The sequence below is a fragment of the Pituophis catenifer genome, unplaced genomic scaffold, assembly GCF_029215685.1.
Source record: "Pituophis catenifer annectens isolate HBS135680 unplaced genomic scaffold, rPitCat1.0.hap2 SCAF_2, whole genome shotgun sequence".
Lineage (NCBI taxonomy): Eukaryota > Metazoa > Chordata > Lepidosauria > Squamata > Colubridae > Pituophis > Pituophis catenifer.
Genome location: NW_027256882.1, coordinates 135,900,876 through 135,926,269, shown reverse-complemented (window position 1 = coordinate 135,926,269; position 25,394 = coordinate 135,900,876). Strand labels below are relative to the sequence as shown.

The 25,394-nt window shown below is 39.9% G+C and overlaps 1 long non-coding RNA gene across 1 annotated transcript in view; it reads right to left on the bottom strand.

Annotated features, from left to right (window-relative positions):
* Window positions 1-332: 332 nt before the first annotated feature.
* Window positions 333-25,394, bottom strand: part of LOC139310496 (uncharacterized) — a 49,104-nt gene continuing 24,042 nt past the window's right edge. Inside the window, exons 2-3 of the long non-coding RNA XR_011599890.1 lie at window positions 1,092-1,137; window positions 333-396 (exon numbers count right to left, since the gene is read on the bottom strand). This is a non-coding gene — a long non-coding RNA (uncharacterized lncRNA). The remainder of the gene's footprint in view (window positions 397-1,091; window positions 1,138-25,394) is intronic.

Below are 25,394 nucleotides of genomic sequence, written 5' to 3'. Positions count from 1 at the left end.
TACATGTCATGTATTAAAGAACATAAGACTTTCTGGGACTGGAGAAACTTCTTCACAACTCCAAATTTACCTAAACCAAATTTGAAACAGTGAAATTGTCCTAATTTTAATGTTGAAAAAGGACAGAAATAAACATGTTTTCAAGTTGAAAGGAATAGGGTGGGGTGGGAAAAGAGATTCTAAAGTCATCTTTGAAATTTTCCAAACTTTTATTAGCACGTAATTTCCTTACATGAACTATAAATGTAAATAAAGATATAACTTACTTGAAAGCCCATGACACTTAATTCTTTTTTTATTCATAGGATATATTTTAATTAACAAATGAACCAGTCATCTATGGTTTATAATTATTTGTATTTTGTCTTTTTTCCAGGAAGCCTCCTCAGAACAAGCCTGTAACAGATAAAGTTGAGAGTTATTTATCTAAAGCTTTCTCATGAATTTGATGACTCAGAAGTTTGTGCAAGTTGATTTGCATTGCTTAGGTCAGAGATGGGGATCCTTAAGTCACATAGGACTCCCAGTTTTCCTCCCTTGTCTAGGGCCCTCTGATCACATTTGCCAAAAGTTATCACCATTGTTTCTTGTCATTTTGGTGGCAAAGGGTGGGGACAGTTTAAAATCAATATAAGTTGTAAACAAGACTTAGTACTGATTTTTAAAGAAAAGCTTCCAATCTTTTCTTTAAAAACTAGTATATTGTAGCACTCTCATGAATGTGACACACCCCTGTGCACTTTATCATTTCCAATCCTTTGTGGTTTTGCTTTCTAAAGGAATGTGAAGGGTACTAACTCAGGCCACTAGAATATTGTGTATTTTTGGATTGGGTAGACTTTGAAAAGACTAGTAGATTAAAGCACGGATGCTTGGTTTTAAAGTTATTAGCCTCTTCTAACCACAAAAGTTATCTCGCTCTTTGTAGATTATAGTTTCTTACCACCTAAGCTGATGGTAAGATAGCCTACTTCAGAAATATGTTCAAAAATAGATAATCTATAACTGTGAGAAGTGGTTTTAGCTCTACCATTGCAAATCAGATTGCTGTTAATTTATCAAAGAGATAAAACATCTTTCCGTATGCTTACCATTACTGCATTCTAGTAACTTCCATAAGTTTTGACTCTGTGATGCCTGGGAAAAAAGTATAAGGCTTTGAATGCTTATTTTGTGATAGGATTCTGAGAAAGAATACAATAATTTTCAAAAAAAAGTTCTTCTTTCTACCCAGTCTCAAAAGGAATTATTGTTTCTGGCAAATTATCTATGACAATCAAGTTAATGCAGTAATCCTTGCTATCAGTGGTGGGATTCAAATTTTCATACTGCTGGTTCTGTGGGCGTGGTTTGGTGGGTATGGCTTGGTGGGGTCGTGTGACTGAGGGTGTGGCCAACTCAACGTCACGGCAAGGTGGGGCGGCACCTTGCTGTGAGTGACATTGAGTTGGCCATGCCCACTCAGTCACATGACTGATGCTGCAGAGACAGGGCGATTTCCTACGTACCTCCCCACCCCTTCGGCTGACAAAATAAAAGCCTGCCTGCCGAGTCTGCTACTAAGCCTGCCTGCTGAGCAGCCCGGACTGGAAAACACATGGCTGGGGCGGAGGAATGTTTAACAAGCTCCAAACTGTTGCTGCAAGTCTGGGTTTTGTTTTGGGGTGTTTTTTTTTTTTTTGCCAGAAGCCCCTCGGAGATACACTATTTTTTACGGAACAATTTCTGCGCCGCCAAATCATATTATACCTTGTTGCGGCGCTGCTTGTTGCTGGTGTGGTCACTTGGGACTGCCCAAGTAAAGAACCGCACTGGCTCAGCTCAGGGCGACTGTGAGAAGCAAGAGGGAAAACCAAGGCGCTCGCCCCACAGTGGCCAACTTCGTGCACTCTTGCTCCCGTGCACGCTTTCCCGCTCCAGTTTGGCGCTCCCAGTGTGCGCAAGGAGTGTAAAGGGAGGCAGACACCGTGTCAAGAAGCCGGGAGCAAAAGTAGCAAGGGCGACGGGCATGTGATTTGTCCCTCCACGGTCCCCTCCTGGGTGACAGCCAGGGTTTCGCTGCCTCTTTTCATCAGAGATGCGATGTCTGCCTCCAAGTCCTTGCGGAGGGGCGGGGGACACACGCCCCTTTTGCCGCCGCTGCTGTTACTTTTGCTCTCGTTGATCGCCAGTGCCTCCTCTTGTTCTGTCCCCCATCCTCACACAGACAAATGCAATATCAAACACGCCTGCCAATAATTTATTGTATAAACAGACCAGAATTCCTGGCAGACGAGAGTTCTGGCAGCTAACTGTAAAGCTCCTGCCAAGTCCAATTAGTACTCCCAAAAAGCAGGAAAGGCCTTATCTGCAGTCCGTTTCCAAAGCGACAAATTATCCACAAAAGTTCAGTCCAAAAGATATCTGAGCCGAAGTGCAGGATTCACGATGTGACTCTTTAGAGTTTAAACTTTTGTCTGTCACAAAGCCTGGCGAGCAATCATGCCCCCTTTTATCCCTTGTGGGACATGGCTCAGTGACTCAACTCAATCCCTGGCCCTCCCACCCCTCTTCCTTTGCTGCACACGCTTCTCTCTCCGACGCTGCCTGGGATCAAGCCAGGATTCATCATTATCACTCTTTATCAATGGGTGCTCCGAAATGCCTTCCTCCTGGCTTTCAGATGGAACCTCGGATTGCCAGAGAGGAGGGTCCTGGAGAGGGAGGCCTTGTCAGTTCCTCCCTCTCACCTTCTGAGTCCTCTTCCTCCATGAGGACAGGCTTGGGAGTCGGAGTCACAACACCTCTTTTCCTCAGAGCCGTGGTGTCTGCCTCCCTTCACACTCCTTGCAGAGGGACACCCACACACACACACACACACACACACACACACACACACACACACACCTGTTACCCCCGCCGCCGCTACTTTTGCTCTTGGCTTCTCGGCATTCTTAAAGTTGATCCTGAAGAGCTGGAAGAGATTTCCTTAGATCACCACCAAACTCATCATTGGGAGAGGTGTAGGCCTCTGAATATACAAGAAGTCTTGAGCAAAGTTCTTCCAAAGTTCAACCAAGTCTTCTCCTCCTTGGCCTGGTATCACAGAGCAAACACGCACAGTCACACACACCTCATGGTGCACACACCTCATGGTGTGCGTGTTTGCTCACACATGTTAAGGCCGAGAAGGAGGATGTGCAGCAGCCCTGGGACATCCACCTGCCCTCGCGCAGCACCACTGCCGGCACCGCCCCTCTCAGCCCCAGCGCAGAGGCTGTGTCTCCCCGAAGGGCCCCCTGCCCACCAGCCAGGCTGGAAGCAGCGCATCTCCCATTATGGGCTGGATGTGTGACCCAGCCTCGGAAGGCAAGCAGGCATGGGGGACCGCTGGGAAGGCCGCATGGAAGGCAAGCAAGCATGGTAGGGCCACAGGGAAGGGAGTAGACTGCTAGTTCCCTTCCCCACGGCTGGGCGGCCCTGACATGCTTGCCTGCCTTCCACGCAGTCTTCCCGGTGGTCCCCGTGGCCAGGCCCTCTTGCCTGCCTTTGGAAGCTGGCCACAGGGACACCGGGAAGGCTCTGGGCCGCAGGGAAGGGAGTAGGGGAGGCTTTCGCAAGTAGGCCTGGCCATGGGGACCACTGGGAAGGCTACGTGGAAGGCAGGGAAGCATGGCAGGGCTGCGGACCACGGAGAAGGGAGTAGGGGAGGCAGGCTGGGGTGGTGTTGGGCAGGGGCAGCTAGCTAGCTCGCAGGTTTACCTGGCAGGCAGATCAGAGCCACTCAGTTGGGGCGCAGCGCTTCAGGCAGGCAAGCTGCAAGCGAGGATTCATACAGTAGAAGTGAGTGAGTGGGTGGGGCGGGGTGGCAGGATGTACAAGTGTTAGGCAGGGTGAGCGAGCATCGAGAGGGTGGGCGGGGCGAGCAAGCAGCGACCAGGCAACCAGTTCAGAGACATGGCCAGCAAGCAGTCGCTACCGGTTCGGCGACCCAGACCAAATTACCACTACCGGTTCACCTGAACTGGTGCAAACCGGTAGAAACCCACCACCATTGCTTGCTATGCTCAAAATGAAATATGCTAGTGAAGAAAGTGACTATTTGCCACCTACTTCCCCCTTCAGGGAAAAATGGTATTCTTAAAGCAAAGTCTCTAGGCCAGTGGTGGCGAACCTTTTTCTCACCGAGTGCTGAACAGGTATGCGCTTTGCGTGCGTGCTATCCGCTAACATTCGGCTCCCATGTGCACTATGCATGCAACCGCACCATCTCCGCATGCACACAACTTCCGTGCATGCCCTCCGCGCGTTCCATGTGCAACCACACCATCTACATGCATGCAGCTTTTGCGCGGCTCTCCCCATGCACTGCATGCACAATTGCACCATCTGCACATGTGCACAGGTTTTGCACGGCTCCCCCCATGTGCTTCACATGCAATAGCACTTTTTGCAAATGCATGTGCAATACATGCACGCAAACACTGTCTACGCATGCAGGTGCAGTGTGCAAGTACTCTTGCGCACAAGCGCAAATGCACACATGCGCAGGAGAGCTCCGAAGACCAGCTGGGTCCCCTGAATTGCGCACATGCGCCCCAGAGGCCCAAACACCACCTAGGATGCACCTGAATGCACAGCTGCAGGTGAATTGAGCGACAGCTTGCATGCCCGGAAAGATGGCTCTGCATGCCACCTTGGGCACGCGTGCCATAGGTTCACCATCACAGCCCTAGGCAATGAAGTATTTTTATAAAGAGTTGGAAAATAGGTTCAAGTTTATTTCTTTAATTCTCTAAAATTGTAATTCTGGATAACCAGTATGAAATTTTGCCAAGAAGAAGCTGAGTAAGAACAGATTTTATAGCTAAATAGATCCCATGTCAGATTTATGCTTCATGTATTTGCACAAAATTTTATAATAAATTATTATAAAATATGCATATATGTTTTTAGAAAACTTGCATTTGAATCTATAAAAATAGTAAAGATGTCTGCATAATAACTGGTATAAAATCTGAATAGTAATGTTAGATTTACACTAAATTTAGTGTAGCCATTGACTTCCTGAATACTGAATTATAACAAAGCATTTACTTTGTTTCCAGATAACATTTTCACTATTCATGACTTTTTAAATAATTACGCTTGTTCCCCCAATTTTTTCTCATTCTTAAAGGCACTTCAGCATTGTTTTTTTTTTAAAGTATCATTGCCTTTGTTTTCAATTCCCACTTTTTTTCTTGCATATGTGCAAAATATTAAATATGATTATTGAGCTAAAAATGAATAGGATTTTCCTAAAGGATGAAGCTGGAATGGAAAAATCAGTAACACTGGGTGTTTCTTTCAACATTTTTAATGCTCACTGATAAAGCATTGGCACCGAAACCCACCTTAAACACTAGCAGTTCAAGCCTAAGAACTGAAAGTAAGTTCTGATTTCTTGATTTAATTTCATCTGTTCAGGAGCTTGACTTCTTTTGAAATTAAAATGTTGGGCATTTGGAAATAAAATACATTTTTTCTTTTCTCTGTTGACTGAGGTATGAAGATTGTGAGATATGACACAATGCATTTAATTTTTAAAAAATGGACTATAATTTAAAATCACTAGCATCTTCTGGAGCACCCTTTTAGATGATGTTGAGCTAACTACAGATCCCAGCAGCCCAGCCAGCATGGTTGATGGTGGGCTATACTGGGAGATTCAGTTCCGGAACATTTGTAGGGCCACAAGTCCCAGAGGCTCAGTTTGAAGAGAGGAGGTCAGGCCTGCTGTTTCCCTACAGCCATCTTTTTTCTACCCTTATAAAATCCTCCAACTGAATTTGACCCCAACAGAGAGGAAGATATGCAAGGGTTTGTAATTTATCCCTGCTATGCAATTGTTTTGTAAATATCTCTGTTATCCAGCCCAAGTTGTGTTCAAAGCTAAAAATGTTTAACCACATATTCTTTCTTGCAAGGCAGATCTCATTCCTTACATCATTTTTGGCATATTTTCCAAGCTACAATATCCAGGGCTGAGGTACAGCAGCCAAAATAGTCTTACAAGTTACAGTATTAGCAATTTATTTTTGATCTCTCTCTTAATACAAGATAATTGCAGGATGTAATTTGTCTTTTTTTTTCTTTTTACAACTACCACATTCTGAATCAGCATTTCATTCAGCTTCCACCACCCTTCTTGCAGCTAGCCCTCATCATGTATACAAAATTAGGAAATGTATACATACTTTTGACTATTTATCAATTACGGTTATATCGAGCATGAGGGGTGGCTAAAAGAAGAAACTGGAAAACTAATACTATTCCAGTTGTGAAGGTATTGTTGAAAATGTGCAATCTATCTGTTTTGGAAATGGCATTACTTTCCACTAATAAAAGAGTGCAGCAATAGGTTACTTTGGCAACTACTATGACAAGGATTCTATGACATCTTACAATAATATTATGAAGAGCCCTGGTGGTGCAATAGTTAGAACGCAGTATTGCAGGCCAACTCTGCCCACTGTCAAGAGTTTGATCCTGACTGGCTCAAGGCTGACTCAACCTTCCATCTTTCCAAGGTTGGTAGAATGAAGACCCAGATTGTTGGGGGCAAGATGCTCTGTAAACTGCTTAGAGAATGCTGTGAAGCAGTATCTAAGTCCAAGTGCTATTGCTAACATACTGTATTGTTTATAATAATAGTGAGTTTATTGGTAAACTAGTGACTATTGGTAAGTATAAAACATAAGGTCGTTTTTCTTCTTCTTAGATTGTACTTTTAGTTTGTAGATACAATTTTCAAAAATTTTTAAGATTAAAAGTGGGTAGGTGGGGCACAGCTAGAAATCTTGTCAGCAGTCCTTGAAAGCAGCTGAGTCTTGCCTGCGATAACTACCCTGTATTTAAGGAATACCTGGAAACTGGGAGGTGCACAGCCTGGTACACGCTGAACAGACTTCAGCCCTTCAACTCTAAAGGGCTCCAGAGCCATCTTAAGCAGTATCTTTTAGGCTAAGTCTGCCCATTATGACATGGTTTGTTGGGCAACGTGTGGGGGAGGTATAGTAATTAAGTGTTTGACTAGGATGAGAACAGCCAGGAAAACCTGGAGCGCATCTGACAGGGATCGGGCTTGGTGTACACAGGCTAAATCAAAGCCCTTAATGGGACCACACCAGGCTTTGCGGCAACCAGCTTCTCTAGGCAAGGCATTCGTTTATATCTTAGTTCTAAATATATTGAAAGTACAGAAGTTAAGCACCGAAACAAGTATCAACACAGAGAGAAATGTGTGTATCAAAACAAATTGATATGCATAATTGAAGTTAATAAATGAATGTTCCCCCCAGATTTTTGTAGAGTACAAATATGCCTATTTAGAGATTCAAGCTGCATTAGATCAACTCACTTCTAAGGAGAAGTGGAGCTGATATAATTAGGACTGCAGCCAGTGCCTGTTAATTAGGAAAACATTGCTTCACATTGCTGAAATTATCCATGTACCACTTTCACAATGTCAAAAAGAGAAAGGGAGAAGTAAAATAAGGGGGGAGGAGTCTTTCTAAATACACATTCATCATCCTTTTTCAGTTTGGCAAGTAAACTCATCCAGACCATGTAATTTGACCTTTTCTGATCAAGAAATGCTAGCCAGCTCTAAGCAAATTATTTTTATGGAAGGTTTTTCTTGTTAGTCTCACATTCCAAACCACATTTTTGGTTTAACTTTAAATAGAATAATTTCGGGGAGATACGTGAATTTGTGATATCAAGGTAGGGAAGAATATCAGTTACAAATTTTTGTGGTTTGTGGCACTGCAAAGTTTAAGAATCGCTATCTTATCTCTATATCTTATTGGCATTATTATGACTATTAGTATTTTTGCTCTTAAAATAGTGCAACTTTTTGAAGATAAATTAATATGCCCTCATTATTACCTATTCAGGTATTTTTCATTTTGAAGGGCTTACTTCAGTGGTGGGTTGCCCCCGGTTCGGACTAGTTCTATAGAACCGGTAGCAAAACCAGCTGGAGGCTCCGCCCACTGACCCTGACATCATCAGGAAGCTTCTGCACATGTGCAGAAGCTTCTGTGCATGCGTAGAAGCACACACGGCCCCGTTGCGAACCGGTAGTAAAGGTAAGTAAAACCCACCCCTGGCTTACTTGATGGATTGTTGGGACCATTTGTTGCCTAATTTATATAATACCTCTGGTTTTGAACTTGCACTGCATATTGGTAGGACATAAAAATAGCGAAGCTTCAATCACACCACTCTGTATATAAATTAAAATATTTTTTTAAAAAATAGAAAGTAGGAAAAAGAAAACAGACTTATGACTTCTGCCTTTCTATCAAGAAAGAAATGCCATCTTATTCCCCTTCTTTGACCCTTTTAATCCCCAAATCCATAAATCATCGATTTCATCTTTTCTTCTTTGAACAAAAACTCCATAAAAGGATTCCACTCTTGTAAAAAAAAACAAAAAAAACCCTACATTGTTTTTTTTTCTCCTCATCAAACTGAGCAGTTTAGCCATTTCCAAGTGCATACCATAATCTTACTTGGTAATTTCTGTGTTTTCTATATGGGGCACTATAATTTCTGAATGACATACCATGTCTACATTTGGTTTACCAGCCAAATGCCTCTGAGAATTGACTTAATATGATCTCTCTCTCTCTCTCTCTTACCCCACTTACATACATATACTAGTGTTTACAAAAATAGGTACACAAATCAAATTAAAACTAATCACCATTAAACCTATGTGAAGGATTGCTCAAATATTCAAGGGAAATATGATTACCAACTTCTAATGATCCAGGTGTTCTTTCTGTAAGAATACTTTTCATTTTGCTTTGGCTTTCGTCCTTCATCGCATTAAATTTGGTATGCAATTTTACTAAATATTATAAAGAAATGGGAAGCAGTCTATAAACAATGATAGTAATATGTTCCTTTGAATTTTAGAAATAGTATCTGTACAACTGCCTTTCTCACAGAATAGCCTCCCCCGCCAATTAAATTTACAGTTTTGTTAGGACAAAAGTAGGCTGCCCAATTTTGCTTTTTTTAAAAAAATAATAAATCTGTATTAAATATTTCTCCCCAAATTATGAAGCAAGCAGGTGTGTTGTCTTAAATACTCCATATTAAATTATTGGCAATTCTAAATATCTAAATATAGTAAAAACCAGCTAAGATCCTGTTGATTCAATTATAAAGTAAAGAAGAAGACTTTGATAGAAAGTTGGAAGATCTATTACCAAGGCAATGGGCAGATAAACATTGCAAAAGCCCAGGCACTGGGGTGGGGGTGGGGGAAGGGTTACAAAAACAACCAGATGCCCCTGCCCCTATTTCACATGAATATAAAAGAGGAAGGAGGAGAAGCATATTCAGATTGGAAGGTTTATAGCCAATCTTAATAAAGATAGTTTTAGATCTATGTAGCATCTGTTTCTTGGTCTGGTCTACCTTGTAAGGCTGACAATTCCTGATCCTTTGACTAAATATCAGGTGCTCACCTTAAAATTGCCAGTAAGCCACCAATGGACTGAAACCTTTCTTTCACCTTGCCTTTGTATAAGTGTGTTGTTGGTACTAGTGCAAAAGAAATGAGATTCTGTGGGCAACAAAAGAAAAGGATACAAGGGAAAAAACCATCTGAGCTGTTGCAGCTACTTCTCAGCTTGTTGAACACGAGATGGCACTCTTACGGTTTTGTACACAACATGCCACCTTCATTTGCTGGCTCTGCCTCTTTGTATCCCTAAATTAGAATGCATCGCTCTCTACTATGCCTGGCAATATTAGCTTGGTGTTGGCTGAAGGCAGCCTGTATTTCTGCTTTTTGGATCACTCTCTCAGAAGACTGAAGGCTGCAGGGATCACATGCTGTGTGCTCAAGCAAAATGTGGTTTGTTTGGTTTTGGCTTAGCATGCTATTTAAGTCCAGCTGGTCTCAATCTATTCAACAAATTATGGTTCAAGTTTTCCCCCAGTCAGAAGTTTAGGTAGAAGGCACAAATGGGCAATCTAAGTACTTAGGAGGGCACTTAATTGCAAGAGGCATTCAAATTAGGCAGAGTCCATTCAGTCATTTATGGAACACATTGTATATTAAACTATATTATTACAAGTTACTTGCAATAGTTCACCCTCCTGTACAACAAATGCCCACATTTCAAAAGTTGCTATTTCAACTCACATATAATTGACAGAGAAAAGCTTGTGCTTGAAACTCAGAAAATTAGTACAGTATTGTGGCATGTTTCTCTCTAGCTTTTCTATTGAGATAAATACCCTCTGCAGATGTTTGAGAAGTTGCAGGTATTTGTGTCCTCTAAAAGGATGAATAAAATATCACAATCTTTTAAAGTTTTAAAGAGAGGAATTATCATTATTCTTGGTGATTCCAAGATACAACCATGAAGTGTTTTCTTTGGCAACTCTATAGAAGTGGTTTCCCATTGCTTTCTTCTGAAGCCTAAAAATTCAGTGTTTTCTTCAGACCTCCCATCCAAGCATAAACCAGGTATACTATGGATATTGCCACCTACTATTGAGTTTCAAAATTTGTAGAAATTGTAGAATTTTGCAATTGGAATGGACCAGAGTCACTGGGAATCAGTCAATCATCCAAGATACTGCAATGTGCAGAGAAAGCAAAACACATTTCTAGAGGTAATTGTCCATTCCTTTCTTACAAATCTCTAGAGATGAGAGATCTGTTATACAGGTTGTATGAAACTATAGGGAGACTTCTTTGCTGGCTGCCTCTCAGGGTACTACTTAGGGATCATACGTTTCTACAGTGGAGTTATGAACCTTAGCTAACTTGACTGTTAAAAAGTAACATGGGGGAAGGATAGGTTTTTAAATGTCTTATTGGTTATGTCAGAGCCATTAAGTATATGAGGCAATCAGTAATGGTGCTTTTTTTTGTGAAAGCCAAGAACATTGTGTGGATCTGCCTGGTTGCTCTCTGAAATTCTCTGGCCAGATTTCCTCTTTCCTATTGCACCAACTTTTCCATGCATTGATGCTGTAGCCTGCCCTCTCTAAGCATAAGGTTGTAAGATGAAACAAATAGAAAGGACAATAGACAACAGAAAGGAAACAAATAGAAAAGGTGAAACAAATAGATGGACTGCCTCTTGCAGTAGGGGAATTTTATTTTTCAACAATATGGCTATTACTGTACCAAGCCTGATCTCCTTATTTATTATCATCTTTATCATCATCTTTATTATCATCACCATCCTTATTTCATTATTATTTATAATAATAACAAGAAGACATTGAATGCTGGAGACAAAAAGTATAAATCTATTAAAGCTACATTATAAAATAAATTAACAACCCTCTAAAAGCATTGAGTCTGACAAATGACCAAGACCAGCAATCAGAAGGTGAAATTTAGCAGCCTGAAGCACATTTAATAGAGGTATTTTTAGTTACTGATAGATTGCAGGTCAAGAAGGAGACGATCTTTACTCTCGGTGCAGGAAATTCTGACAGGCCATGCTTTCTTTCTCATTGCTGTTAATCATGGAACAATAAAAACGAAGAATCATAAAATTTTAGAGCTGGAAAGCAAGACAAAGATAATCTATACCAGGGTTGGGCAACTATGGCAACTTTATGACCTGTGGACTTCAGCTCCAGAATTCTGGAGCCAAGTTAAATTTGGAACATCCCCAGATCTAGATGGCTCAAACAACCATAGTCACTCGCTCAACAGCCTCACTTAGTCGGCCCAGGGTTGAAAGATTTACTTAGGTATCATCAGTATACCAATTATATAGAAGCCCAAACTGGCAGATGATTTCACCTAGTGGTTTCATATAGGAGTTGAATGAAAATGGGAAGACCAGAAGTGGGTTTCAGCAGGTTCTGGAGAACCGGTAGCAGAAATTTTGAGTAGTTCGGAGAACCGGTAGTAAACATTCTGACTGGCCCCACCCCCATCTATTCTCTGCCTCCCAAGTCCCAGCTGATAGGGAGGAAATGGGGATTTTGCAATAACCTTCCCCTGGAGTGGGGTGGGAATGGAGATTTTACAGTATCCTTCCCCTGGAGTGGAGTGGGAATGGAGATTTTACAGTATCCTTCCCCTGCCATGCCCAAGCCACGCCCACCAAGTCATGCCACGCCCACCAAGCCACACCTACAGAACCGGTAGTAAAAAGTTTTGAAGCCCACCACTGAGTAGGACCCTGTGGCACCCCACAGAAGAGAGACCGAGTAAATGATCTCTTCGCCAGTCAACATTGACTGAAACTGGCCACAATGAGAAGAACTATCATAAGTCAGTGTCCCCTAACCACAGTCTTTGGTTGATGGTAGTGAGAGATCAAGGAACACAAGGATGAATGCTCTTTTAATGATTCTTTGAAAGATGCTACAAGAGAGCCCTTGGGCCACTACAAGTTTTTTTTTTTAGTAAACATATTTTTAACAGATGATAAAGCAACTGCCCTTCCAAAGCCTCCCCATTTTTATTCATTCTTCTTTTCTTTACCTGCCCAACTTTCATGAATGGATGACTTAAAAAAAAGGAGCAAAGCATTCAGAGCAGCAGGTCCTGGCCCACAAAAGAGAAGCTCTGCAACTTATCTTAAAGGATGGTTGTACCTTCACCTAGAAAAAAAAAATCTTACAAGCAGCCTAGCTCTCAACTGTTTGGGGATCCTTACAACCAGCATCAGAAATGGGCAAGCACTAAAATTGTTGTAGGAAAAGGTTCATGCATCAATTTAGCACTTTGGCTATTGTAGCAACATTTTTGCGGTGTATTGGGGGCCACCTTACACAGTCTGGAAAGTGTTACATGCTGTTAATGAGCAGGACTCGGGATTGTGTTTTACATGTGGTCCCTCAGCAAACTCATAAATCTTCTAGGAGCAGCTCACAGGAAGCCAGCTAAGTTCCATCTTGCATTGCTGAATCATTTATCCTTCACAAAGATGGTGCAGATGGTCCCCCAAAGATCTTACCTAACTAGATGGTGGAATGGCAACCAGATCTATATGCAGACTCCTCTTGTTACATGAGCTGTCAGAAGGCCAACTGTTTCATTTTGGCATCCCATGAATATACTTTTTCACCATAGGATGTAAATTCTCCTGCAAAGGAGCCAGCTTGGGATTTCCAGACAAACATTTCAGAAAAATAAACCCGAGAGCTAAGCTTCTGAAGTAATATGGGATCTTCATAATATCTTCTGAACATAGGAGCGATTTTGCATATTTCTTGCATACTTGTGTCAGTAAGCAGATGCAGGATCTGAGGGTTTTTCTAAGAAATTAAAACATCTAGTTTCTCCCTCCTACTAGAGCTTTAATAGAAAACACAAGTAAATGCCTAAGCATCCATTCTGGAGAGAACAAATTTGAGTTTCCTTTAAGGAGTTGGGTTTCCTTTAGGAGCCTTGGTGGCGCAGCAGACTAAAGTGCTGTTAAGTAGCACTTAGCTGCCAGCTGCCTGCAATTAGTGCAAGTTCAAATCTCACCAGGCTCAAGGTTGACTCAGCCTTCCATCCTTCCAAGGTAGGTAAAATGAGGACCCGGATTGTGGGGGCAATAAGCTGACTTTGTATAAAAAGAACACTGCTTAGGGGGGCCGAAAGCGGTACCAAGCAGGTATATACAAAAGTATGAAGGCTATTGCTTAACACATTGTAAGCTGCCCTGAGTCTCCGGAGAAGGGCGGCATATAAATCGAACCAATAAATAAATAAATAAATAAATAAATAAATAAGGCAAGGGAAAAGTAGCAGCAATGCTGTGCAAATCTATCTATCTATAACTTGTTTTTCCCCTATGTATTTGAACATTTAATTACAGTTTCGTAACAAAAACTAAAACTAAACTCAGAGAGAAAGGAAAGTAAAAAGAGAGTAAAAGGTGAAAAAGTGAAAGCAATTTTTTTAAAAAAGAAAAAAAAAAACCCCAGAAAGAATGAGATGAAGAAAAAGAAAAGAAACATAGTGACTTCCAAACTTTATCACAACAGTATAAACAAATTTGCTAGGTCGTCACCCTCATTAAAGTTATAAATAGAGATTTTTTTCCCCATAACCCATCCCTTATCCATAAGGAAATCCATAAGATGCATGATTTTCATATCATAAAAATATGTCCAACCTTGATCAAATGAATTATCTTTATATTTCCTTTACTTCTAAAAATCTTACTCTTTAATTCATTCAAATATTGTAGGATTTTGATCTCTCTTCCATTCTTTGTCCCATCACAAAGGCTTCTTTGAGACCAACAAGCCTCTTTTGTAAATCCAGTAAAAACACATTATCCAGGAAATTGACTTGGTTTATCTTTTGTATTTCCCCTTTAATTTTTAAAACTTCAACCAGCTTTTTTTTTAGGATGTTCAGTAAAGAGTCCTTATTCAGACCATTCTCTTGCTCTGTCACTTGCATTCTCAGTTTAATTGTCTTCTCTGTCTTGTAATCCACACTTTTTAAATTCAATATTTCTGATTCTATTATTTCTTCATCAAGGAAGATTTTTTTCATATCTATTATTTCTTCATTAATATCCTTTAGACATAGTCTATCCAAAGTAGCGGACTTCATTACTAATATTGTTCATATTGTGGCTACTCATTTCTGGCCCCCTTCCTCAAATATTTCTTCTTTCAAATATTTCAAAAGTTATAGTGTTTTATGTCATTTCCTAAATCCCAATCCTAATAAAAACCAAAAGCATTTTTTAAATTATGCCTGGAATCTTTAGTCCCCTCTAATGTCCAATTTAAATAATAAAATCTCTAACCGTTGTTATGATTTACAGTAGACACAATAATTTTGGTTTCCACAAAAAGCTATTTATTTTATATAATTAGTTCCAATGGAACTAAAATAGCCTTTTGCATTTATACTGTCCTTTTAATAGCCAGTCCAGATGGTGGTTGATCTCTTGGGCTATTGGCCTACAGCATGGCTGCATACCTCAAACATCTGTTTTAGTTCTCTTGGTTTTTTTAAAAATCAGCAACAAGAAGGCAAGAGAGATATTATTCCAAGGATTGAATAAAATTTTATCATTAGGCAGTGTTTTCAGTCTTATTTTCAATTGATGACAAATAGCGGTGGAAAATTTGGCTGGGCTCATTGTCTCCTCATTCATGTTTTACATTTATCATACATTCTTGAATAAGCAACTATGACTGAATTCATATATAGTGCTAAATCAAAAATCATGCTTTACATGCCACAGTAGATGGATTCATACAAATGATAAACCAAAGCCAACCAAGATAAGATTTTATGATGTGAGAACTTAAAGATAGCAATGGAAATGTAGGCCAGGAGAATTTCCTCAGTCTTGAAAAGGCAAAAATTCTGCTGAACTATAGGCAGCCTAAGTCTGGGTCTGGGACTCAGTTTTTTTGCATTTCTGAAAATGTGAGTATGAAATTCAAGTGTTCTATAACAGGCATTGCTCCTGGAAGTGAAAGTGGCAGCTATGGTCAGAAGTCCTTTGGCCCAATTTTGGCTTGAATGACAACTGTATCACATCCTTGAGTAAACTAATCTAGCTACACTGATTCATGCCATGGTTAATACTTATTCAGATGTCTGCAACATGCACTGCATGCATCTGTCATTGAAGCCAGAACTTCAACAAGTGCAGGTTTGTCTACTGTAAATTCTGCAGACATTATTATACCCATCTTAGTTACACTGGTTACACATTTGCTTCCAGGCCCAGTTTGAGATTCTAATATGGACAAGCTTATATGAAACCACCTATTTTGATATGAACCTACATTTTTTATGACAATGACCCCAAACGATGATCACCAAGCTGGCCTTGGATGGAATTATAGAAATTGTAGTTCAGGACACCTGGAAGACACCAGATGGTGATTTATTATTTGTATCTAAGGATTTGTAATGTATCATCATCATCGTCATCATTATCATCGTCATCGAGCTAGATTGAACACAACACATGGTCTTTTTGATAGGAGCCTACAAAGAGATTAGGCCATTCTGTTCATTATTTGGTATGTAGCAAAATATCTTTATTTTTATTTAATTATGGTTTATGATAAGCTAATAGTGGGTTCCACCTTTTGGTTTTCATTATTATGTTTAAAAATTTCCTTATGGTCCTGTGAGCAGAGCTGCAGTATAAAAATAATTTAAAAACTAAATGCAGTCTTTTAAATAACATTTCCATGCATGGTCCTGAAGATTCTTACTTTACAGGAGAGGTCACGGAAGCTGACACTCCATTCTATTGTGTTTGTACCTAAGATCCTCTTTTCCTCACCCTAACCCTGCTTTGTGTTAATTATGGTGCAAAAGGTTGAGTCAACAATGACTGAATCCAGCAAAATTCATGTAAGGGGAGAGAGAAATGTTCTGCTTATAAAGCAGCTCTTCACGTGGGCATGCATGCTAATGAAAATGAGGCTCTTTGTCACAAAACATAATGGAAAAATCCAGAAACAAAGGGACAAACTGCACAGTGTGTAAAACCAATTAAAATTTGGCTTAGCTAGCTAGCTATATCATCTCTGCCCATGTACCTATTGGGAACCTAAGTTCCACATTTGTGGAGGATTTAAATGGTCCTTTTTCTGATTAAAAACAAGTTACACTAGAGAGAATGTCTCCCTTTCATTCAGCTCTCTGAAAGGCTATCTGGACAAACTTATACAACTTCTGATCCAGCTCAAGGAACTGGGAGAGATGATCAAGTAGGAATCTCTCTCTCTCTTTCCCCCCTATATTTCTCTCTTTTCTCCTTCTCCTTCTTCTTCTCCTTCTTCTCCTTCTCCTTCTTCTTCTTCTTCCTCCTCTTCCTCTTCCTCTTCCTCTTCTTCCCTCCTCCTCTCCTCCTCCTCCTCCTCCTCCTCCTCCTCCTCCTCCTCCTCCTCCTCCTCCTCCTCTTCTTCTTCTTCTTCTTCTTCTTCTTCTTCTTCTTCTTCTTCTTCTTCTTCTTCTTCTTCTTCTTCTTCTTCTTCTTCTTCTTCTTCCTCTCCTCCTTCTTCTCTTCTTCTTCTTCATCATTATTCTATCTATCTATCTATCTATCTATCTATCTATCTATCTATCTATAATCTATCTGTCTGTCTATCATCTATCTATATCTAATCTATCATCTCTCTATCTCTTCTGTTATCTCTCGTCTATCTATCTTCTAGAAACTTCATTCTATTGTCATTTGCAATTTACATACTATGTCTTTTCTGTGGAAAGTTCTTCCTAACATATACAGTAGCTTCTTCTTTTACAGTTGGTATCCAAAATGCATAATTTCACAAATTTAGGTGCACATTTTGCTTCTTTTAATGACCAATTCCTTTTTTGGCAAAATGTGCTGCACTATTGTCTTGATTCAGCCCATACCAGTCTGATAAGGAGTTATGGAAGTTGATCAAACATCTCTGAGAGATATCAAGTTTGATAAGATTGCTGAATAAATACCCTGTTTTCCCCAAAATAAGACATCCCCTGATAATAAGCCCAATTGGGCTTTTGAGTGCATGGCAATAAAGCCAAGTGCTTATTTCAGGGTTCAAAAAAATATAAGACAGGATCTCATTTTTGGGGAAACACGGTATGTATATTTATTCTCCTCATCAAAGTTCCACCTGACAGACATGATCTTTCCTTGAAATCACTTTGCATATTAATTATAGCTAATACTTCTTATTAGCTATGATCAATACACAAAGTCTTTTAAGTAAGAGATGGGCATGAATTGCTACAAGGGCACAACTGTCATTTCTCAAACAGCCCATTTGAATTCACTTGGTTTTCTTCTTCATTTTGGACTTCATTCTTACAGTATTTGTGTGCTATAGCCATGCTAGCTACCTTTGGTGCTTTCAGCTTACATAATGTGGTGATGAGCTGTATATAATGATGAACTATATAGAATAACTGTATATAATGTTCTGATTTTCAGCTCCCTAATGAGTGAATCTAGAGTAGAAGTTCATAGGTGCTGAAAACTCAGCTTCTTTAAACAGATATTTCTCTATTTTAAGAAAGATTGGGCCCTGAAGCATTTTAGTATTGCTTAAAAGTTTAATTTACATGCTGAAATTTGACTTCTAAAATTAACTTTCATTTTTAACTGTCAAGGCTGTTGCAAATATGATAATCACAAATCTGTCAGGTTCATAAACCTGAAAACAAATAATATTCCACCCACTCTTTCCAAGCATGATGGCTATTGAAGTTCAGAATATGCTTTTGAGGAAGTTTCTTACAAATGAAAACATTTAATGTTCTCATATAAAAATTGTTAAAATTGTTAAATTGTCATTCTCTGGTAAAACTCTTTTTAAAATTAACTCTCATTTTGTTAAAAGGTTTAAAAAAACACTTGTGGACTTTTCAAGTCTGGTTAGTGAGGAGCATTAAGTTTGGTTTTGATACTCTTTCTCTGAACGTGGAGGTGCTGGGCTGAAATAAAATAACTTCTGAGGAAAAAGATATTAGAGGATATTTTTTCAACTGTTGAATCAGTGGTGAACTACTAAGACTTACAGTTTATGCTTGTTAGAGCTTGCCTGGATCTAAATATTTGGAGTAGGACTACCATACTTGCTTCAGTGTTCAAGAATGTGATTTCCTTGCATGAATTAGTCTTAGGTTGCCTCTTACATTTTCACCACATCTCGATGGTGATGACCTTTTCTTACACGATGCAAATACAACCTGTTGTGATCACCCTGGACAACTCAGGTAATACACTGAAGATGATTGAAACTGGTATTGAAGTGGACATTAATTATAGCTTCCCTGAGGACCCAACCAAGAGCAGGGAATTTGAGCAAGAACCCATCCTTTTAATGTCTCTAGACTCCTCAAACACAATCCTTATTCCTAAGCACAGTCTCAGAATCTAAGAAGGAGTCAAGCCACATGGATCAGCATGCACCCTATAAATGCTAAGTGATCTTGAACCTGTCCAGTGAAAGGCAGAGTACCTGGATATCACTTGTATGCCATCATGGGATACATCCTGAAAGAAAAGTAGGTTATTTAAAAATATAATATAGGTAGTCCTCAACTTACAACAGGTCATTTAGTGACCGTTCCAAGTTACAACGGCACTGAAAAAAGTGACTGATGACCGTTTTTCACACTTACGAATGTTGCAATCACTCCTCTTGGTCGCGTGATTAAAATTAGGATGCTTTGCAACTGATTGATATTTATGACGGCTGCAGTGTCCCGGAATCAATGTGACCATCTTTTCTGACTTTCTGACACCCAAAGTCAATGGGGAAGCCAGATTCACTTAACAACCATGCTACTAACTTAACAACTGCAGTGATTCACTTAACAACTGTTGCGAGAAACAGTTACGAGACAAAACTCAACAAATGTTTCACTTAGCAACAGAAATTTTGGGCTCAATGGTGGTTATAAGTCGAGGACTACCTGTACGTATTTACATCATTATTTTTAACTCCACAACACAGCCATGGTATCCAAACACTACCTAATTAATTAAGACCTAATAAACCCTGGAATTGATGAGGTATAATTGTCTTTCTGTCTAAATAATTGGACACCATCATGCTGTTCTTTTGCCTCTGTTTTGAATATGCTGCTTATGCATATTTATCCATTGGGAGGCTCATAGCAACATTTTCCTGAGTTTTCCAAGCTCTAAACTCAGGCTAGAAGTGGAGGAAAGGATTAATGATTATTTACATTCTGTCTGAAGTTCCACTTTGGAAACTAGTTAAGAAAATAAACTGTGGTAATAAGATTATTGTATGGCTTTTAGACTTAAAGAGGGACATTGAGTTCTTAATAAAGAGTACCTGTGTCACAGTTATGGGAGCTCTCTGTGTTTAATTATAGTGTGTTGCCCTTATTCATCTCACAGTGGCTTATTGAATAGTATTAAGAAGAAGCCTAGAGCAAGTTTGGTGTAGTGGTTAAAGCATCAGACTAGAAACTGGGAGACAGTGTGTTCTAGTTTTGCTCTAGGCAAAAAGCCAGCTGGGTGAGTTTACACTTTCTTTCAGCCCTAGGAAGGAGACAAAGGCAAACCACTTCTGAAAAACCTTGCAAAGAAAACTGCAGGGATTGTCCAGGCAGTGTCTGATAATTGGATACATTTGAAGGAAGGAAGAAAAAAAAATGTATATGAAAAGGGTATCTCAGCACAGCTCTGAGCAAGTCAAGCAAAAGGATGGATTGATTTGATGGTGCTGTGCAGTTCTTAGGCTTTGTGAGTCATATGGTGTATACGGTTGAAGGAGATCAGGAAAGGAAGCATCCTAGCTGAGCTAGGCAGCTCTGTTCTTGGTGGAGGAGAGGAGGGGAGGGGAGGCATAGCCCTAAAGCACTACAATGCATAATGCAGGAAAAGGCAACTTGATGCTTTTAGATCTTTTATACAGTACATCATCCAGAGGTTATTGGATGGCTTAACTTTGACATGATATGTATAGATAGATAGATATATAAATCTCTTAGTAGCGTAACAATGGCGAACACCCAAAAATGGGGATAGCCTACAAGGTTCATAGCAATGATGTCTGAATACTTCCCACAAGGGAAGCTGTGCAAGAACACTATTTAGACAAGCACAAACATACTGCAGCAACCCTAAACATCAGAAAAAGGAAACAGATTGTCTACACAACATCTTCCAACAAAATGAATACCCATGAACTTTATCAAAACGTGCCTGACTACTCAACCCAATATAGTGCAACCAACACAAGCTGTGAAAAACATAACACTGCCATACATCAAAACTATCTCAGAAACCAACAACCACATGGCATCACAGCAGCACACAAATCAACTAAAGCCCCTCAAAATGTCCTATGTAAACCAAAAGACGCTGTTACCCCAGAAGAAAAAAAAAAACAGGAATCAGTTACATCATACAGCATAAGGACTATAACAGTCACGAGGTAGGACAAATGGGCAGAAGACTAGCAGAGCACACCAACTAGCAGTCAGAAGATAGGATGAAAACTCCTTAATTTCACAACACATGCAGACTAAACCATACTTTCAACTGGGAAACTGTGAGCACCATAGGCCAAGGCCAAGGCCAAGGCCAAAACCCCTAGACAATTCTTAGAAGCCTGGAACTCAGACAAATGAGCCATCAACAGACACATAGAGATAAACATCTACATGCCATTCAAAAGAGACAATTAAAAAAGCCAAAGAGGAAACCAAAAGATCAAAACACTTCCCCACCACCAATCAACACCCAGTTTAGCAGAGATTAATACCAAGATTAATGTTAGATCAACAATTAAGAAGTAAACAATACCCCAATCAAGGAATTACCATCTCAGACAAATAACAATATGTAATAGCCTAATCAAGAAACCACCAAGGCTCGCTCACCAACACTGACAGGGCAAGCCACTATTATATAAAATGAGAACAAACCCCTCTCTCTTCTAGCACTGATAATGTTACCTAGTTTGGCAATGAAATGTCTGCAAGAAAACAACCAAGCTTGGAGACCACCAAGGACCCAAAAGATATCTGAATGATTAGGTGCATGGTGATGTCATAACATAAACACCTCTTATACCTCAGTCCTGATATCTGACAGTTATTTGCATGATGACCTCATCACAAATATTTCATCATGTGTTCCACATGGATACCCATAGATTGAGCAAAAGCTCAATTTAATTTACGTTTATGAATCAATTTACTTAAATACAGTTAATAATACCATTAAATAATATTAGCAACATTAACCATATAATTACTGTCAGATATATTAATTCAACCTTCCCAAACTTGGTACTCTTCAGGGTTGGCTTGGTGTTTAAGCAGAACTACAGTCTCCATTGCTGGGAGTAAGAAGAGTTGTCCACCTGAACTACATACAAAACATAATAGTACACTAAAAGAATTAATAACAATAATACAGATAATCCTTGATTTATAAAAGTTCGTTTGGTGACTATTCAAAGTAACAACTAAAAAAAGTGACCTATGACTATTTTCCACACTTATGACCATTGTAACATCCTCACACTCATATGATTTACATTCATATGCTTGACAACTGACTCACTTTTATGGCGGTTGTGATCCCCTTTTGTGGCCATCTGACAAGCAAAGTCAATAGGGAAACCAGATTCACTTAACCATGTTACTAATTTAACTGCACTGATTCACTTCACAAATGTGACAAAAAGGTTGTAAAATGGGGCAAAACTCATTAAACAAATCACATAACATCATAAATTTGGGTTCAGTTGTGGTTGTAAGTTGAGTATTTCTATTACCTGTATTTCTATTTCAAATAAGTATTATGGGAGCCTTCATGCAATTAGGAAGATGAAACGTGCTAAATTTTTCCTCACCTTCTATGCCTGAATTCCATATGCAGTATTAAAATCACACGTACGTTTGAATATATGAACTCAATGAGGCAAGGAAAGGGGGTGAGATATAGTTTCAAACGGAAGATTAAAGGATAGAGAAAGATTAAGCGATTCATTAAAGGACTAAACTGGAATCAAAAAACCCTGCAGAAGACCATTTTATCTGCATTTATTTCCAATGTGTAATTAGCCATAACCTTGACTTAGGAAATGCCACTTGCAATCCTAGGTGTAGCCTTAGAGTTGAAGAAGGAGACCAGCTAGCTGATTAGATTCAGTCAATTGCTGATAGCACTAGATTAAGCCTGAAAGAACTGGATGTATCTTGCACAAAAGATAAGAAGGAATAGAGAACGGTTTTACGTTTTTTAAGGCCACCAGAAGGGCACTTGAGCGATTATTGACCTAGCAACTGGACAAAAGACAAAAAAACCAAGAGATTTAAACCAGTGGGACAAAGTAAATTCATATTAAACAATGTGCCAGCGGCAGAATACACATCCTGCAGAGTTGTGGGATATTTCCAAGAAAGGCTGTTTCCAACTGAGGGGGTCAGCACACTTCTATTAGGTGACATTGGCGTTACACGAGATCCAATGGAAGATCAATTGTTACACTTGGAGGGATTCTCCTTCTGTGATGCTAAACATAGAAAAAAAAAAACACCAAATATCTTCCTAACTTTTATGGAGTTGCCTTGCAGCCACCTAGAAATAGCAAGGCAGGCTGCCAAATCTTTGAACTTTCCTTGGTATTTAAAAGGTCACTACCATGGCAACCTTGACAATCTCCAGGAAAGCCAAACACATAACTTTTCACAAAAAGGCAGGGTTTAACTACTGCAGAGCTGACAAAAGATATTTTGTTACTGGGAAAAGAAAAGAAAAGAAAAGAAAAGAAAAGAAAAGAAAAGAAAAGAAAAAAAGAAAAGAAAAGAAAAGAAAAGAAAAGAAAAGAAAAGAAAAGAAAAGAAAAGAAAGACATGTCATTTTTTCCAGATCCATACCCGGAAGCTGCCTGGGCCTGAAATTGAATTGGACTCGATCATTAGCAATGGAAAAAACATCCTCCCCGTTACATAAAGCCAGCTTCACAAGCATGGGGTCCCCCCTGTTGTCCTGTGCATTTCTCTCTCTCCTCCAGTTCCCTTGTTCCTACTAGCTGCCCTCAAGGTACTTAGGCAGCTGACTCATTCTAGCTAGCTACACATTTTTGGGTGGTGTGTTATAAAAAGAATAATCTGGTTTGTCAGATGAGGAATGATTTTCATTATCTTCCTTCCCTGTTCCTGCCTAACATCTGACCTGAATGAATGTGCAAATAATTGGCTTCCTCTTTTCCAGAGACCAGATCTTCAGTTTACACTGGAAACAAAATAAAGGGGGAACAAGGATCCATTTGGATTTCCTTAAACGAAATAGTTTTGCAAAACAAATGCAAGCGTCACTGGGAAATTGACAGAAGTGGCAGGCTTGCCAAACCAGCAAATCAACTCTCTTAACATTTGAAAAGGGCCAGATTGATGTAGTGGTTAATGCCCCATGCAAGAAACCTGTAGATCAGGGGTGGGTTCTAAATTTTTTTACTACAGGTTCTGTGGGCGTGGCTTATTTTGTGGGCGTGGCTTGATGGTCATGTGACAATTATTTAGGATTTAGCAGAGGTACTGGTGTACCAGGCTGTACCGATCTACCCATTTATTTTTGCAGGCACTGATCTACTCATGTATTTTTGCAGGCACTGGTCTACCCATTTATTTTTGCAGGCACTGATCTACCCATTTATTTTTGCAGGCACTGATCTACCCATTTATTTTTGTAGGCACTGGTCTACTCATTTGTTTTCTTTTAACACTGATCAGCTGTAGGGCGGCCCTTTGAAGCCCAGTGGCAAGAGTTTAAACAGTTTTTTCCCCTCTAGCCATCAGCTGGGACTCAGGAGGCAGCAATAAATTGGGGCTGGGGCCAAATAAAAGGTAAGAATAACGTGGGGGGGAGGTGGGGGGTGCGGGGCGTGCAGGGGGGCAGAACCGGTTCAGTGACATCATATCGTCACCGCTACCGGCTCGGGAGAACCGGGCCGAACTGGGAGGAACCCACCACTGCCGTAGACTATGAGTTTTTGTTCCATCTTGGGCTGGATAACCATGGGCCAATCACTTTCTCTCAGCCCTAAGAAGAAGGCAATGGCAAACCACTCTGAAAAACTTTGCTAAGAAAACTGCGGGGGTTGTTCAGGCAGTCTCGGAGAATTGGATGCAATTGAAAGAAGAAAGAAAAATATATGAAAAGAGTATCTCGGCATCTCTCTGAGCAAGTCAAGCAAAAGGATGGATTGATCTGATGGTGCTGTGCAACTCTTAGGCTTTGTGAATCACCCACGTATTCAGAAGAATTATAGAAGTAAGGATCCCAAATACTGGAAATGGAGTTCAGGTTCAAAGAGCATTTTTAACTCTCACAAAGAACAGAATATTAAAGTCTAAGAGGGAAGGAGAGTCAGTTTGGTATATAGTCTCTCTCTTTGTCTCTGTCTGTCTCTGTCTCTCAGCCCTAGGAAGATAGCAATGGTGAACCACTTCTGGAAATGTTGCCAAGAAAATTTCAGGGACTTGATCAGGCAATTGCCAGGAGTTAAGTACCTGAGGGCAGGACAAGAAGCAACGAATGGAAACTAATCAAGGAGAGAAGCAACTAGAACTAAGAAGAAATTTCTTGATAGTTAGAATAACTAATCAGTGAAACAACTTGCCTCCCGAAGTGCTCCAACACTGGAAGTTTTTAAGAAGAAATTGGACAACCATTTGTCTGAAATGGGTTTATAGGGTTTCCTGCCTGAGCAGGGGGTTGGACTAGAAGGTCCCTTCCAATTTTGTTATTCTATTCTATTCTATTCTATTCTATTCTATTCTATTCTATTCTATTCTATTCTATTCTATTCTATTCTATTCTATCCCATCCCATCCCATCCCATCCCATCCCATCCCATCCCATCCCATCCCATCCCATCCCATCCCGGTCTAGTCTAGTCCAGTC